Source organism: Dipodomys merriami, unplaced genomic scaffold, assembly GCF_024711535.1.
Source record: "Dipodomys merriami isolate MVZ:Mamm:240054 unplaced genomic scaffold, mDipMer1.0.p SCAF_2, whole genome shotgun sequence".
NCBI lineage: Eukaryota > Metazoa > Chordata > Mammalia > Rodentia > Heteromyidae > Dipodomys > Dipodomys merriami.
The window spans coordinates 5,896,358-5,914,072 of NW_027203381.1; positions in this window are offsets into that span (position 1 = coordinate 5,896,358).

Below are 17,715 nucleotides of genomic sequence, written 5' to 3' on the forward strand. Positions count from 1 at the left end.
CCTTTATGAAATCATCTTTGACTATGGAGAATTAGTGCTAAGTACTCTCCAAGTACAGAAGGTGTCTCTACTCTACCACCCATGAGACTCTAAATCTCATCACGATATGGCTGACTGAAGCATCAGATGTTTCTTTTGACCTCTGTTCAACATCTCTGGATGTGTATTGTCTTCCAGTACCATCCCCCGCTTTTCTCTATATTATGTGATTTTATATATATACATATACATATACATATACATATACATATACATATACATATCATACAGCACAGCCAAGAAGAATGTACTTTAATATTAGTCTTTGACTAGAAAGGATCAAAAGGCAAAGCAGTGACAAAAAATACTTCTTTGATGTATTTTTTTATATTTCTGAAGGGGGAAATAGTCAAGCTGAAATGGTTACTTACTTTTCACTTCTAATCTCTGACAGGCTGCCGTCTTCCATAAAACTCAGAAACGGAACTTCTTCCTCTATTAAAGCTCCCAAAATACATTGATCCCAGCAGGTGCTACCTAGCAGTGATTGCCAAGAGACCTGGAACAATAAAAAAAAACACACATGGAAGCACAATGGATTTGGTAAGGAGCTATATTGTTTTAGTTTCAATAAATAGTGAAGCCTACATTTAAACTAAGGCTCCATCTACCCTTATAACATTTACATGTGCATTCTTATAGGTTCTTCACCAGAATACAAAACGTTTGAACTGTGAGGGAATGCAAGGAAATAGCTCTTCATTTCCTATGAGATTCCCTTGAAATGACTCCTTCAAATAGACCTATGATCCGTACTAGGTCCACTTTCTAGGATGGACTGTGAAATTCCCAAAGCCTCTGGTTTCAGATGTGAACTGAAGTTCAAGTGAGCAGGAGTCAACGAACAATCACTCTTCCACAAGCCCTTGCCATAAAATTTGCTTATCTGAAATCCTGAAATGAACAAGCCTCTAAGGAACATGAGGGCAGAAGAAGAGACTATATGAAGAGATGTAAGTTGCAGCCATCCTTACTCTTTTTGTTTGTTGGTTGGTTGGTTGGGGAGCTTGAACTCAGGTCCTGGGCTCTGTCCCTGATTCTCTATGTGCTCAAGAGTAGCTCTCTACCACTTGAGCTACAGCACCACTTCCCGTTTGAGAGTGGCTAATTGGAGATAAGAGTTTCATGGGGACTTTTCTGCCCAGTCTGGCTTTGAGCTGTGGTCCTCAGAGCTCAGCCTCCTGAGTGGCTAGGATTAGAGATGTGAGCCACCAGTGCCTGGCCATCCCTACCTATGCTTTAGAATCCCTTTATTCCACTGCTTCGGAAAGGATGCTGGAAGCCCGGGGTTTGGGGTTTTTCTCTTTCTCTTTCTGCAGGCTCTTTTGAAGAGAGGTTAATAAGTTGGCTTTGGGGATCCAAACAGGAAAGTGCTAATTGCCAGTGAAGGAGCTGTGTGGTCAAAATCTAACAGAAAAGGTGAAAAGATTAATTCACAAGATAGCTGAACGTCCCTAAAATGTTAGGAATTTACTTAATTGCACATAAACTCAGATATTAGTATTACAAAGCAAGAAGAAAGAATGGGGATAATAGCATTATTATTTGCAGAGTATATGGCCATTTCAAGAAGAAGATAAATGCTAACTCAGTGTCTTCACTGATAATTACTGTTTCAAAAACAGAAATAATACCAATACTTTCCTACTGTCAAGTACTTGGCTATATTATGGTTTTTCGTGTTATCTCGATTGTCAGAACAACTGAAATTAGATATTATTGTAATGCTCCATATTAGGTATCTAGTTCTATAAAGCTATAAGCCTTAGAAATTAAGTAGTGAGAATCAAGCTTGAAATTTGTATAATTGAGACCATTACAATGGAGACAGAACCCACACTGAGTGTATATTCAATTACACTAAATCAAAAAAAGAAAAAGAAGTTTTTATGGCTGGGGCGAAGAAAGAGGTTTTTCAATTGGCTTAAACCAAAGAGGAAGTGAAATTTCTCTCTTATATAAGGCAAAAGGTGCTTGCCCAGAAAGGGTTTGGTAAGGGACAATTGTCCTTGATGCTTGCATTTCAGAGTGTTGGTTTGCAAGCCCAAGAGAAAGCTATGCACAGTCCCCAATGCCCACAAGAAGGTTCTAAGAAGAGTAGCATCTCAAAGGGACAGTGAAAAATAAACAGCTATAACATTTCTACAGTGAATATTCTGAGAAAGGAGGCCAGAGAGAGTTGGGAGCAGCTTGTATAATATTTAGCTCAGGTGATGAAATACTAGAGTCTTCTTGGTAAACCATTTGCATCAAGGGCCACACCCACTCTAGGTAAGAGCCAGCAGGAAACAATGAAAACAATAAGGAAAATACAAGTCATTTAGAATCTACTTTAATTGATACTTGTAAACACTAAGTTGGCACATATAATAACACATATGTATAAGTTCTACTTATACATATATGTGTATATATATTTGTAAATATAGAATGTTTAAAATGTAAACATATCTAATACCTAATACCTAAAAATATGTTTAAACTCCCTATATCCTTTGCTTTATTTAGTCTCATTTTCATTTCTAAAATGAGATGTGACTTCAAGCACATTTCTTTTTCATTAAGATTATATGCTACCATTCATTAATTATAGAAAGGGAGTTTCATTAGGATCCTTACACAAAAGTATAAAATGTACCCCAATCAATCTCACCTCTCCTATCACTGGCTATTAACCTTTTTCCCATTTCTTAAAATTGTTGTAACAGATCTCACTGCTGTATTTTCACATATACATATAAAGTACATGATTTATCCTCACCATATACCTTCTTCTCTCTAGCTCATACCTGCCTTCCATTAGAGCTTGTTTAACTTTACTATAATTCTCATTTTGTCTTTGGTTATTAGTGTGTATTTGTATTATTTGTATCCAGTAGCTTCACTCCAGTATCCTGAATAGGTATGTATATATATATCGTGTATGTGTGGGTGTGTATTAGAATGAATTTCTCAATTGCTCTCTTTCTCCATCCTCTCTAATCCTCTACTTCTCAGTAACCTTCAGTGGGATTCCTTATCCACTTCTCACACACCAAAGTGATGTTCTTTGATATTATTCACCCTCCATCTTTCTCTTTCCCCATCCTAAAAGCCACATAGCATCCAGCATATTCTCTGTGAGTATACACATCTATACATATACATCTACACATACATACATGTCTTTTAGGTCTAGATTCCATAAATAAAGAGGAAAATGAAATATTTGAGTTTTTTAATCTGGTAATCTTGCTCATTGTGATGATATGAATGAATGAAGAGCATTGTGTACATAGAAAGAAACAATGACTCGAAAGAAGAGACAATCCCTAGAACCGAAGAATGTCTTCCCCACAAATTCAAAGAACAGAGCATTATTACATACCCATGATATACAAAGGGCTCTGACAAAAACCTAAACAGAAAAAGAACAAATACCCTAATAAAGACATAGACCCCCCAAAAAAAGAGCAGATAATTCTTAGAAGAAGAAATAGAAATAACTAAAGACACTTGAGGGATTAATTGTTCACTATCTTTATCCAACAAGCAAATACAAATTTGAACAATCACAGTACTTCGAGTATTTGAAAAGAAACTAGGGGATGCTAAAGATGGGGTAAGATCTGGGTGTGGGGGCAAGCACATCTGCAGAGCTTCAACACCACTCCTGAAGGACAGGTCTGTGCATGGGGTTCCTAAGTGGATTTCTGCTTAAGAAACATAGGCTCCCTAGGCTTCATTTGTAAGAATTAGTGTGTGTGTGTGTGTGTGTGTGTGTGTGTGTGTGTGTGTGTGTCTAGGATAGTCTTAGCAGAGGATCACAATAGCTCAATAGCTCTGTACATATGGCCATACAAAATGATGCTAATCATAATGAACTTCAAGATATGAAAACAAGAGGGTTTTTTTGTTGTTGTTGACTTTGTTGTCATCAACGAACTGCATCAAGTTCTATTCTTTTCTTTTCTTTTCTTTCTCCTTTTGGTTTATCCTCGGTAGTCACTGTCTTTGATTCCGGTACCCTGTGTCTTGTATATACATTTATCTGATTTGGGAAACAAGGACAAAGGGGGACCAATGCAGCAATGAGTCTCATGAGACGGGGGATTCTCAGGAGGTTGGGAATGAACTTTACAACTTCAGGTGGGGAGAAGAGGATGGAGTTGGGGAGGGAAGGGATAGTGAGAGATGAAGGAAGGGATAACAACATTCTACAAGAAATGTACTCATTGCCTTACTTATGTAAGTATAACCCCTCTGTACAGCACTTTTACAGCAAAATAAAATATAAAAAAGAAGAAGAAATTAAAAAGACTGCCTTTGAAAAATAACATCATGGAGGGAGATTTTCTTGGCAAATATATATGTGATAGGCACAAAAGATGAGGACATTCCATATGACTTATCAGTATACTCCATTTCAGTTCTCTAGAGTACCACAGATTTTAGAACACCCAAGGTCACACAGTCAAGAAGACATACTAACAATGAATTGTCTTGTGTTTTTTAAAGAGAAATCCAGGTTGAAGGCCTGGCCACTATAGTGACCACAGACTTGTGTGGGTGTGATCATTCCCAATCATGTGGGTAATAGGAAGTCATTGATGGAACAGGGCCATGCTGTGTTCTACCCCTGAAGATATGGACCCCAGGCACCTGCCTGTATGTAGCAGTGTGCCAGTGCAGAGGCACTGCACTGATGCACAGGAGGGCCCTGCGGCCGACATGGTGCTGGATTTTAATAATCATAATAATGATGATAATAATAAATTAGGTACAGAATGCCCTTCTGTAGTGTGACAACAGACAGCAGGTAGGTTGTCCAGAAATACTGTTGTTGGAGGCCTTGGTAGAATAAGCTTACAAAACAAGTATTGGGCGCTGAGTTTCATAAAGTTTGCAAAGTGACATCACTTAGATTCCAACATTTTATTTGCCACGGCTTTTCAAAGTAACTGAACTCAATTGAACTCAGGGTGACTCCTCTGTGTTTACATTCTTGAAAGTGATTATTCTGTGAAGCAGATTATTGCACTAGGCAGTGTATTTTTCTTTTTTGCAGTGTAGAAAGTCATTTTTGCTTTACTGTCCTAATTGTCAGAGTTGATTAGAAAACATTTTGTATGACCCTACCTTCTAGAAGCTAGGATAACAGCTGGTCAGCACTAAAGAACAAGACACCATGGTCTAAGCTTGACCTTGTTCTGTTTGTTAATCACAATTATTGACTCTTACATGGTATGCAGACAGCACTTCAACATATAGGAAATGAAAAAGTCTTTGAAGGATCAATTCAAGATGTAGCAATGAGTGGCACTGTAAGGGTGTAAAAGCGTAGTGTTATTGGAATGAGATCCTAACCATGGCCTATTTCTCTTTCCAGCCTGAGGGGATGCTTTGGTGGCTGTCGATTTCCTGGCCTAAAATCTTGTTTTAAAACCAACACTCTCTGTGCTACTCCATTGAAGAAGAAAACAATTTCATGCCTTTTATCTTAGCTGTGGCTAGTAACAAGAAAAAAAATAACTTCAAAAAAGAATACAAAATCCTTGTGTTTATAGTAGTTTTGATATAAGTATATAATTATATGTATATGTAATTTTATGCTCTCTCATCTCCTCTCACAAATTACATTTTTGAAAAAAATATGCACATATGATAATGTAGTATATAAGTTAATCTGTGATGGTAAATCATTCTTAGGGAGGAAAAATAACTCAAAGTTCAAATGTATAACCTTAGGTGATTTCCAAGCTATAAATATTGTATTTTTAAAATAATTTTACTAAGAACTGTCACTGGGAAAGGATGTACTACAATCCAACAATGTTATTGATTTGCAAAAGATAGAAATCCTCATTTTGTGCATGGTGAATTTACTACCATGTCCCTTCAAATAACCACAACAATAATAATAACAAGTGCCTGGGAATTTCATTTCAACACTTGGTTAGAATGAAGTGTCAGAGGGGTTCGTGTGGACATTTAACAAGGTTGGCCCTATAGCAATGTTTATGATGTTTATGGCTCTATATTGGGAGGATAGCTGGACCTGATTGGGAAACAGAACGGTGAATGGTTTTTCAGTCTTTGTATAGCGTGGCCTCGGAAAGAGTATTGTGTTCTGCACTTCATGTACTTGACTCAGCCACTTCAGAGCTCCCTGGAACATAAACCAATCATCTGTCCATTCTATGAGAGTGGCTGGTGTTCAGTCCATCTCACAAAAACTAGAAGCAGAACTATTCGGATCCATTGTGAATTTTGCCCATAAAGGACAAAGTGATCCAAGGACATGCTTCCAGCCTACAGCTAAGTGAATAAGACAATGTTCCTCTCGTTTCTCTGTTGTCAGTGGGTTCTTTATCTCCCACTCAAAATTTCAACAGTTTCAAGTTGTCTGTGCCAGGATCCAGAAAGAGAACAAATTCTGTGTCTCTTACCGAATCGCAATGTTCTGGTTTGTCACATGGGAGCATGTCTCCACTGGTCCCTGTCCTTGCAGTGAAGTCTGGGGAAGACGTAGAGATTGTAGCTGAATTCGGTCTTCACTGTTCAACCTTTATGTCTTTCCACAGATGGCTGAGGGACTTCACCGAACAAACACATTAAGAATTTGACTAAACCTTGATCAATAACAATGAATTAGGTTTATCTGTACCTTTTGGCTTTAAATAAACCCCACTCTATTAGATTCATGACCCAAAATTTGGTCTATAAAAATCATGAATATGTTCAATTGGATATTTCCTTTTTGAAGAAAAATAAATTTACTTTTTGTTGTCTAGAAATAATTGTACAATGGGGTTTCAGGGCATCTTGATCAATATCATCCCTTCTTCCCTCCCCTCCCCCCAGTTGATGATCTTAGAGAATAAAAGTTAAGAATAACTTTTACTTCCAGGTGCCAATGGCTCATGCCTGGAATACTAGCTACTCAGGAGGCTGAGATCTGGGGAAGGTGGTTTGAAGCCAGCCCAGGCAGGAAAGTCCAAAAGATTCGTATCTCCAGTTAATCACAGAAAAAAGCCAGAAGTAACACTGTGGCCCAAGTGATAGAGTGCTAGCATTGAACAAAAGGAGCTCAGGAATCAAACCAAGGCCCAGAGTTTAAGCCCCAGGACTAAAATAAAAACAAAAAGCAAAAAATTTAAAACCCTTTTTCTTACATGCATTGAGTGTTTTTTATGCAGAAACTACTTTGATATGAAGAAAGGCCATTATATTAGATTATAAGGTAGAAAAAAAGAAACAAGAAGAAAAGAGATGTAGCCCACGAATGAATGGTTAAGTGGCAAAAAACAAAGAGAACTGTAAAACAATATTAAAGCTCTAGTTCTGGAGTAATATGTTCCAAACTGATCTTCTCTGTTATCCCTTATTGTTCCATCAATTGCTTTTCTGACATTAGCATGGGGCTAAATCACCTTGAGGGCTTGTTAGAATTCACATTGCTGGCCCAAACTCCAGAGTTTATTGGATGTTGCTGAAAAATCTACATTCCTAACAAATTCTGAGTGACATTGATGTGATGGTTAGGTAAACTCTTTTGAAAAGTTGTGCCCAAATGCTAGCTAATTTTGACTCAAGGACAGGGAGAGAATTAAAAATATGTAGATTTGGAGGAGGAAGCAATAATGGAAACAAAGAGAAAATATTCTAGTTTTAAAAAGCTCATTTGTGTCTAGAATGCAGCTATCTAGAAAAGATTCTAAAGATTATGATATAAAATATCAACAAACTGTTGATGACACTGTTTCAGTGTCATTGTTTGTGTGCAAAAGAAAAAAATGTTGCTTTTAAATATAGTAACTCAATTGACTCTTCCTAGAATAGTTGAAGTATAGTAAAATGTTAGATTATTGATATTCATAAATAAAAAATAAAGATAAATGTGACCCTGACTGATTAAGTTCACCTGGGCAAGAAGTTCCTGACACAACTTTTATCCATGCTTCTACATATCTAACTTCATGCCATTTCTGCTGCAGGACTCTAAGCTTTAAATAAGATACACTCCAAAGACAGTAGCTGTTTATATAAATCAGTGAGTGCAAGTCCATAAAAGTAGCAAATCGTTTCCCATAGGGCTGAAATCAAATTGCTTTGTCCACAGGATTCTAGAGCAATAGGAAAGACAGTAGCCAAGGAAAGAAAGAGTTAATGTAGGTCTTTAAAAGGCAAAATTAGCATCAAGGTCAATGATGGATGAAAATATATAAAGATTAGACACAGATTGTTTGCTTTACTGTTGGCATTGTGTGCAATGAAAACAGGGTTGGCCTTGTGTTGCTTTGCATGAGAATATTTTCAACCTAACTATGGCTCCTGGCCACTTAGGACTGTCCTGATCCTGAGTGCTCAGGGCTATGAGTGTCCAGAAATTTCAGTAAATAAATCTGATAATGTGAAATTCTATATCTAGTGATGTCTTCTAATTATATGGCTATAATACCCTTATACACCTGTGATAAAATATGTGAAATCAGGACTTATGGCAGCTATTTGTAATCCTACTTCTCAGCAAGCAAGAAGAACTTGAGTTTGAGGAAAACTTTGGCTAAATAATAAGAACCCATTTCCACATGAACGAATTAACTCAACAAATAAAACGCATGAGGATATTGTGGCAAATATTCGTGAGAGTCTTATTTCTGTTTCTTCTCTCTTGCTACTTCTGCTAAGGCCCAATTCTCTCTGATGCACTGAGGACTTCTAAAGTTTCTGTTGAGAAAGAAAGAAACCAGAGAAAGAAACTGGATAAACTACCTTATCTCTAATATAAGCAGACTTCAATTACAGATCCATTGTAATAAGGTTAATCTTACAAAGGACTTTGGAAACTGATCTTACTTCTTAGAAATGGTGATTTACCATCCAACTTCACAGTTCACTGAAGCAAACTAGTGTGCAAAACTACGAAGTTTCAGCTCACAGATATCTGAGATGTCAAACACAGTTTTCAAGTATGTCAATATACTACGATTTATTCTTAACATTGTAGACTCATGCCTTTGTTTTGGCACATGGCTTCTTTGATAAGTACTGGTGGAATTCACCTGTGAACATTTTTTTTCCTCTTTCAACATAAATCATTTTGACACAGAGCTCACATAAGGTTTTAAAATTCTCTGAACAGCCCCTCTCCTCAACCATGATATTTGATATATAATCAAGGTAATTACCACTGTCATTGTTAATATTACATAGTGAGAAAAAAATCATATTCTGGGGTACTTGTTAATAATTCAGTGTCTCAGGATGTAATTCTGAATATTTAATTTCTATGTCTGAAAGAAAGACACATCATTTGCATTTTGAAAAGGCACCCTTCCCAGCTGGATACTAAGGTAATGGCTGACAAGTCTGGCCTCCTGAAAGGCAGTCTCTGGACCAAAGACTTGGTGGTAAAAAGGTTACTGAGGAATGCTCTCCAAATCAGTTCCTATGGGGAGAGACAAGTAGGCCAAAAAGGCAGACAGTGGACTCTGCCTCCTGGGAGGAGCTCTGCAGATAATGGCTCTTCAGATGGGTGGACAGCAAGATTGAGAACTGAAATCCTTGCCATCACCAAAGAATGATCTTATCCAAATGTCCTAGAACAAGGCTGGCCCTGTGAAAGGCAGCTGTTCATCTGAGAAGCCAATAGACAAGGCCTCACCTTCAGGCAACAACCACCGTGTTTCGTAGCCAGAATTCAAGTGAGGTATCTAACTAGCACGGATCAGTGGGCTATGGTCAGAATAGTATGTTCACCTCACTTCTCAGATAGAAAGAGTGAGAGGAGGCAAGCTAACCAAACAAATAAGGGTAGGTACTACACAGATGGGGTTGGCCATGTTCTAGCAGTTTCTCAGACGGCTCAGAGAATAGCCATTAAGGTCTACACAAGGTATGTGCTCAGGGGCAGAATGTGCTTGCAAGGTTTTGGTGTAACAGTGTTTGAGACATCTTTGGTTCCCTTAGGGGGCTGAACTGTGTAAATAATGTGACAGAAAAGCCGGGAAGTGAAACCCATGTAGTGGCCTCAGATGGGGTGGGAGACAGCTGGTCTGTGTGGGATGGGAAAGGTCTGCGTGTGAAGCTTTCCTTGATGAGGGGGAAAAGTCTCATAAAAGCAGAAAGTAACATGGAAATGCCCTTGGGTTCCCATGAGCCTCAGCATTTAAAATGCTGAATTTGCAATATCCAATCCTGAATAAAGAATTTAGCTTTGTGCTCATTGAACATCTGATACAGCTGGAAGAAAGTGATTGACATCATGGTTACCGAAGTACATGAAATCAAAGTTAATATACAGTCAAGGGAGACATTTTCTGTGTTCTCTTGTTCGTCCTAGTCACCTAATTAAGCTAGGAAAGGAGATGGCCCTGCTTAGATGAATACATTTATAAATACTTTGAGGAATAATGAGCCTTTGACATCATTTAATTGTGTGTGGGGAATCAAAAGCCAACTATACATTTCTGATTCTCATTACAGGCTTCTGAAAACTTAGCCGGGTGATCAAATCTTGACTTTAAAAAACTTCAAAATTTCAGTGCTATTTAACATGACTGAAGTGAAAAATGTATTGAAGAGGCTAATCAGCACAAGGGAAGTATGTTTCAGATTTAAGTCACTTCAATGCCACCCACGTAGTCACTGTTAGATACAAAATGGCTTTATGTACCAAAGATCACAGTTGGATTTCTCGTGGCATTTTAAAAGTAATAATTAATCAAAAATGGTATGTCAAGATAAATCTCTTTTATTTATTTTCTTCTAAACTGTATGTGACTTTGAACAAAAGAAATATAGAGTAGTAGTGAAACCTCTCCTGGGACATTTGGCCTAATATAAATGTCATATATTTGACATCCAAGAACTTTAGGAACTGTGAAGAGCAAGAAATTTTTAGCTTCTATATGTCAGGTTTCAGTAAAGCCAATGTAAAATTTCACGAAGTAGGAAGGTGCTATAGTTTGCATTTTGCTAGAACCCAAAAAGGCAAAGCTCTCTAGCCACTTCTGTATTGTGAGAATGTGGAAAGAATGTGCAGATCTAGTTCCTACTAGAAAATGTGGGAACAATGATCAAATAGTATGTCTTCTACATACCTACTCTGTTTTGGTAATCATCAGTAAGTAACAAGTGATGCAAACAAGATACCTCCACATCATTGGAATATGATAGGGAGTTTTTTAAAGTACTTTTCAGGAATAAAGAAAGAACAAAAATCTCAATTAGAATTTTAAAAAGAGCACATTTATGTTATACAGAAAGACTATATTTATCCGTAGGGAATTAAGGTAATCAGAATTCCTCTAAATATAAGAAACTGGCAAAGAAGCAGAAACTGCATAAAAGTCTATAGAGCACAACATTCCTTTCTCATTTGGGACCAATATTGGCACCTGGCCATTTTTGAAGATCAAAATACAATGTTATTATATGTATTTTTAATGTCACTGTTCTACCTAAGATCCTCTGTAATTTGTGATATAGTAAACATCATGCAATGAGGAATGACTCCTTATCTTTCTCAACAAGAAAATGCTTATTATTGTGGCTGGTTTATTATATTGATAGACCTTTCAAAGACTGGCATGTTAAAATACAGTTATCAAGTATTGGTCTCAAATACTGTAAGCAAAAATAGTATGAATTTATAAACACATATGGAACCACAGGTATATATAGAAGTATATGACTTTATGAATATAATGCATTGTATACATATATTAACATATACATACATAAATATATGTGTAAATATGTATATATTCCTATAAAATACAAATCTATGTTTTATATATAATGAGTATGTTTATGTTTACAGACATCCCCATTGGTCTTTTTTTTTTTTTTATCGGTCCTGGTGCTTGAACTCTGGGCCTGGGAACTGTCCCTCAGCTCTTCAGCTCAAGGCTAGCACTCTACCACTTGAGCCACAGCGTCACTTCTGGTTTTCTGGTGGTTTATTGGAGATGAGAGTTTCATGGTCTTTCCTGCCTGGGCTGTTTTTGAACTGTGATCTCAGCCTACTGAGTAGCTAGGATCACAGGCGTGAGCCACCAGAGCCCAGCGGTCTCCAATGGTCTTAAAGTAACTTTAGCAGGATAGAAATTATGACCTCCAACATCAAAATGTACTTGTTCTGATTTGGTAAATGTGCTGAAGCCCCTAGGGAATGTTTCTTAGACAACACCTTCATATGAGATGTCAACAGCCTAATTGTAACTTATTTTTGTCATATAATTACCTGGTAATTTATTTTTCCACTCTAGGCTATATTTGTTCCTAGTTCAAAGACAGTCTCAGAAATTTTTTATTTTCCATATGTCCAAAAGAACCGCGTTTTATCTGTTAGAGAGTGTTAAGTTATTTGCCTCAATTACCCAAGCTCCACAACATATACATATTGACTCACCTCTGAACTGGTATAAAAGAAATAATAAAACCTTGAGCAGGAGTAACCAGACAACACATTTCCAATAATTTCTGAATTTTTCAGTCTTGTGAGATACAGAGAAGAAAAAAATGCAATATTGGGACCAATATTTTTTCTTGATTTAGTAGAGAAACTGAAACACAAGCTCTGAACAATCCATCTCTATAGCCTACAGTGTCCTGTTGTACACTTTACCTTCTGAATCTTCATCTCTATCTACATTACCCTCTATACGCTTGTGGACTGAACGCTAGGTGATAATGATGTAAAGTGCATCCTCAGTCTGCCAAGCTCTTGTGGTTTCTTATCATGGAAATCATACCTTCCCTGTATCCTAGGACCCACCTTGTCCCAGCGTGATGATCTGTTGCATTTCACACAACTAAAGGGAAAAAAGTAAAACCAGAAAATGGACTTGTGGGTGCCAGCCCTAGGCCATGCTGTGCTTCACGGTATAAAATGGGGATGGATGTGATGCAGTGAACGCGTCTCAGAAGCAGCCAACTCCACTCCCGACATCACAGAAACCCTACCACCAACCTGGCTTGCGATTCTATTCTGGGAATTGACAACTTGGCTTTGAATTTGACCATAGTAGGAAAGGGTTCAGGTAAACACTCAGATATCCTTCTTCTACGAGACTTTTCTAACTTATACAACATTGGATGCTGTGATTCTAAAGCCTGATATGAGTTTATTTCCTTTGAATTTAATTATTTAAGACAGGGCAATCCTCAGTAATTACTGAGAGATGTTTATCTGTTTGATTCATTTAGCCACTCACCAAATATTTAGTGAGTATACAGACAAGAAGTTTTTTGTGATACTAAAAGTTACATAACTGATGCAAACATATCCATTGCATTGTATTTAACTCCTCTGGTTAGAACACATAGACATACAAAACTATAGTACATTTTTACTCATAAACACAAAAGAATACGCCAATGATAAAACTAAGTAAATCTCAGTAATACATTTAGTTCAGATATAAGCACATAGGAATTCAGAGGATGATGGTACCACTTTTAGCTTATAAATTAATTGAAATTCAGGTTCAGTGTGAAATTGGAGTTAGGAAGAGGGAAGAGATTATATTTACACTTGATAAGAAAGAAAGATACAGAGAAGATAGAGATACAGAGAATAGAAGAACAAAAGGTGTACAAAGAACTTTTACATTAATTCACAGTATGGTTAGTGTCTGTGCTGTATAAAGACAAATAATCAAAAAGATGCTACTGGTTAATTACATCAAGAGTACCGAAGGATGACAAGATTACATCAGAATCATGCTCCACATCACAGAGAACCATTGACCATTTTGGTTATCTCCACTTGAAGAGTGAAGTAATCAGAAAACAGATTTGTCTGAAGGGTCCAGAGTACACTTTGAAAATAATTAGACTGTGGAAAACAGAGATGAGTAGTCTGCTACAGCTTCCCTGAGGTACTGTCAGGTGGATTCAAATGGCAGCAAGAAGGCAGACAGTAGCCAGGTCATAAATGGCAGATGTTTTGGAAACAGAATAAACAATACCTCACAAGCAAATGTAATTGGTATTGAAAGAGAAAATGATTAGAGATAATGATGAACAAATGACCAATCTTCTCATAATATTGCTTTTTAGAAGAAAAAGATTTTATCAAAAGGAATATGCCATTTTTCTAAGATAAATTAGATCTATTATACCTCAGAGAAACTTGATACAAGGATTACATTAGGTATTTTCAAATTAATTAATGGTTTTAAACAACGAAACAAGAAACCATTCGTGCAACATTTCTGCCACTTGATTTTCTAATAGAAAAATAGACACAATCATTTTTTTGGGGGGGTCCAGTTGTGGGGCCTGAACTCTGGGCCTGGGCGCTGTCCCTCAGCTCTTCAGCTCAAGGCTAACGCTCTACCACTTGAGCCACAGTGCTACTTCCGGATTTTTTCTTTTTGATTTTGTGGTGCTAAGGAATTGAACCCAGGGCCTCAGGCATGCAAGGCAAGCACTCTACCACTGAGCCACCTTCCCAGCTCCACAATCAGTTTTCATAAACTTCCTTAAGATTGGATAAAGTCAGTATACAAAGAGAAAGTTTTCTTAATTTATGTAGAAATTCTAACTCCATAATAATTACCCAAATGATAGCACCTTTATCTTAATGTATACTTAACAAAAGTAAAAGTTATAAAAAGCAATACTATTCTCTTAACTTTAAAATGGATCCTGGACAAGCCGGGCACTGGTGGCTCAAGCCTGTAATCCTAGCTACTCAGGAGGCTGAGATCTGAGGATCGCGGTTCAAAGCCAGCCCGGGCAGGAGAGACAGTGAGACTCCTATCTCCAATAAACCACCAGAAAACCGGAAGTGGCGCTGTAGCTCAGGTGGTAGAGCTTTCGCCTTGAGCTGAAGAGCTGAGGGACAGCGCCCAGGCCCAGAGTTCAAGCCCCAGGACCGACAAAAATAAAAATAAAAATAAAATAAAATAAAATGGATCCTGGACAAAGATACTTTCCAGTTTTAGTTTTTTGCCTCTAGTTAAAACCTATCCATTCAGTTCTCTAACAATAAATAGGTAAAGAGTCAGCCTAGGTAAAGGTCAGAAATACTTTGTTAGGCATGCTGAATTATCCATCTATTTTTCCCATTGTCTTTCCTCTCACAGGTATGTCTAACAGTCCATCAAAACCATGTGCACGCATGCAGGTCCCTCTCTGACTGTCAGTCTGCTTGTCTCTAGGTCTCTTCTAGGTTCTAGATTTTCTTACTCTGGTTTTCCCTATAGGATTCCAGCAGCTACTGTCTGTTGCTCTTCTTGACATCCAGTGCCTGGCTTCTTGTGAAAGGACAGCTTGGTACCATGAAGGCAAAATTTAGTCTTTAAAGTTATAGACTTGGGTGTCAGTATAGTTTAGTAGAAAAGTACTTGCTTTGCCTATGGAAAGCCTGAGAGTCAAGAATTAGCACTTGAAAAATGCTGGAATAATATATCTTTAAATCAGGGAGTGGAGGGTAGAGATGGGAAGGGATGGAAGGGGAAACAAAGGAGGAGGCAGCAATGCTTGATAAGAAATGTCCTCATTACCTTGCCCATGTAATTGTAACCCCTCTGTACGGCATTTTCACAATAAAAAACTTAAAAAAATAAAGCATCGAGTGGTTATTGATAGTAAGGGGAAACTTTAGAGAGCATATTCTTAGTGTGTGTGTGTGTGTGTGTGTGTGTGTGAGTATGTGTGTGTATACCCATGCACTAGTGAAATACTAGGGAAATTCAGAGGCACCTACTTCATAAAACACAAGTAGTAAGTTTAAAACAAAGCTGAAGCTGATTAAGAAACATGCCAGAGATCACCTGTATGTGTAAAGCACAGCAATGAGCAGAGATTAAATTCAGTTTCTAGAATCAATATCCTGTGGATCCTGACCTGTGTTGACTGACACGTGGCAAGCTGATGACACCAAGTGGTACTGTGAGACAGGGAAGATAGTACATCAATTCAGACATGCCTTCGGAGAAAAAAAGACTAAGTAAGGATAACACACATTTTTTCCTCTTAAAAACACGGTTGCACCTCTCAAACGCTCCTCAGAGTTGCCTCTTCTCTTCATCATCACGGGCTGCCTCCACTCCCCTTTCCTCTCCTTCTGCCTGTCTCTCCCCAATACTTTGTGTTGAGTCGGCAGCACTCGCAAATCCGCCTTCATCCCCCAACCAGGTGGTTCTGAGAGGGCTGTGGCAACATTTTGCACTGTAGAAGAAAACCAAGTTAATTGGTCCCTATGGGGTTTCCTTTTCACAATTAAATTATTTGGCTGAGTGTTGGGGTAGTTATTTTTTCTTTATATGATGATTCATTCATTATAGGAGCTCAGTTAAGATAAACAACACGTAAGGATAAAGACTTCGAATTCAATACTTTTAACCTAAATTGGTTTACATTTGTTCTTGTCATTAGCCAGTATTTTTGTATGTGCACATTAAATACACAAAGTATATGAGTGGTAGAATATTTTATCTGATAGTTAAATACCAGGCCACATATATGTATCTATTTTTTCAATGTTAGCCTTTGTGGGAACCACAGAACAACAAAAGATCTGAGCTTCTATCTGATTATAGGTCACACCACAGGCCTGCCTCTCTGATTACAGCCACCTGCTCCCTGAAAAATAACAAATCAATTTGAAAAAGGCAATAATTCTTTCATGGCCTTTATCATCCTTCCCTGTACACATTCAGTCATGCTCACAAACCTGCTTGCCTATGTATAAACTTATTTCCGTGTTCTTGGTATATTAACTGTAAAATATGCTGCACATGTGTTTGGTTAACTTTGATTTTTTTCCTTCAATACATATGGGATTCTTCCAATTGCTTGGTTGGCTGATAAACTCCCAGTACATTCTTTTCAATGGCTAATTATATTCTTTACTATTTATTTGTGTGGTGTAAAGGACCTATATAAACGATGTAAAGGGAGAAGGATGGATCATGTCTCATGGCTCCTTTCCTGGAGTTCAGTCCATGAGTGCTTGGCTCCATGCTCTTGGGCCAAACATCAGGAAAGTGGGAACTTGTTCACCTCATGGAGGACAGGAAGCTGGGCTTGAACACATCAGAGCAGATCATGGCAGACAGGACACTGAATGCATCAGAAAGAGAAAAAGGTCAAAACAACGAATAGTTCTAAAGGAAATGACTTCAGTGACTAGCTCTTCCACCAGGTTCATCTTTCACAGCACCACTCCTTTCCTATAGTCTGTGCTGATTTTGAATTTATCAATGCATAAATGCATTCATGAAGGAAGAGCCACATGATATAATCACCATTCAACGTCCATCATTTGGCAACTGACACCCCAGTACTAGAGCCTGTAGGGGTACCTTTCATATTCAAACAATAACCCCAGCTAACCTTCCATTGTCTTCAAAACCACATTTATTAAATGCTATTCATTGTGTACCTTTACATCATTTGACATTTTTTGCCTCTATAAAAAAAAATGCCACAATTCTGCCAGGTGTCACCACATTTCCTAAACTTGTGTTTCTAGGAAATATATTACTCTGACAGAAGCATGGGAAAATAAGTGGATTTAATTCTCTCACATACCATTGATTTTCTTCCAGTCTCCAAAAGTGAAATATTTAATTTTCTTTTATCAAAATCTTTCCCCTTGAATTAGAAAAAGAGCAGCATTATTTTCATTGACTGTGGTTTACCTATTTCTGGAAATATGGCATTACCTTTTTATTC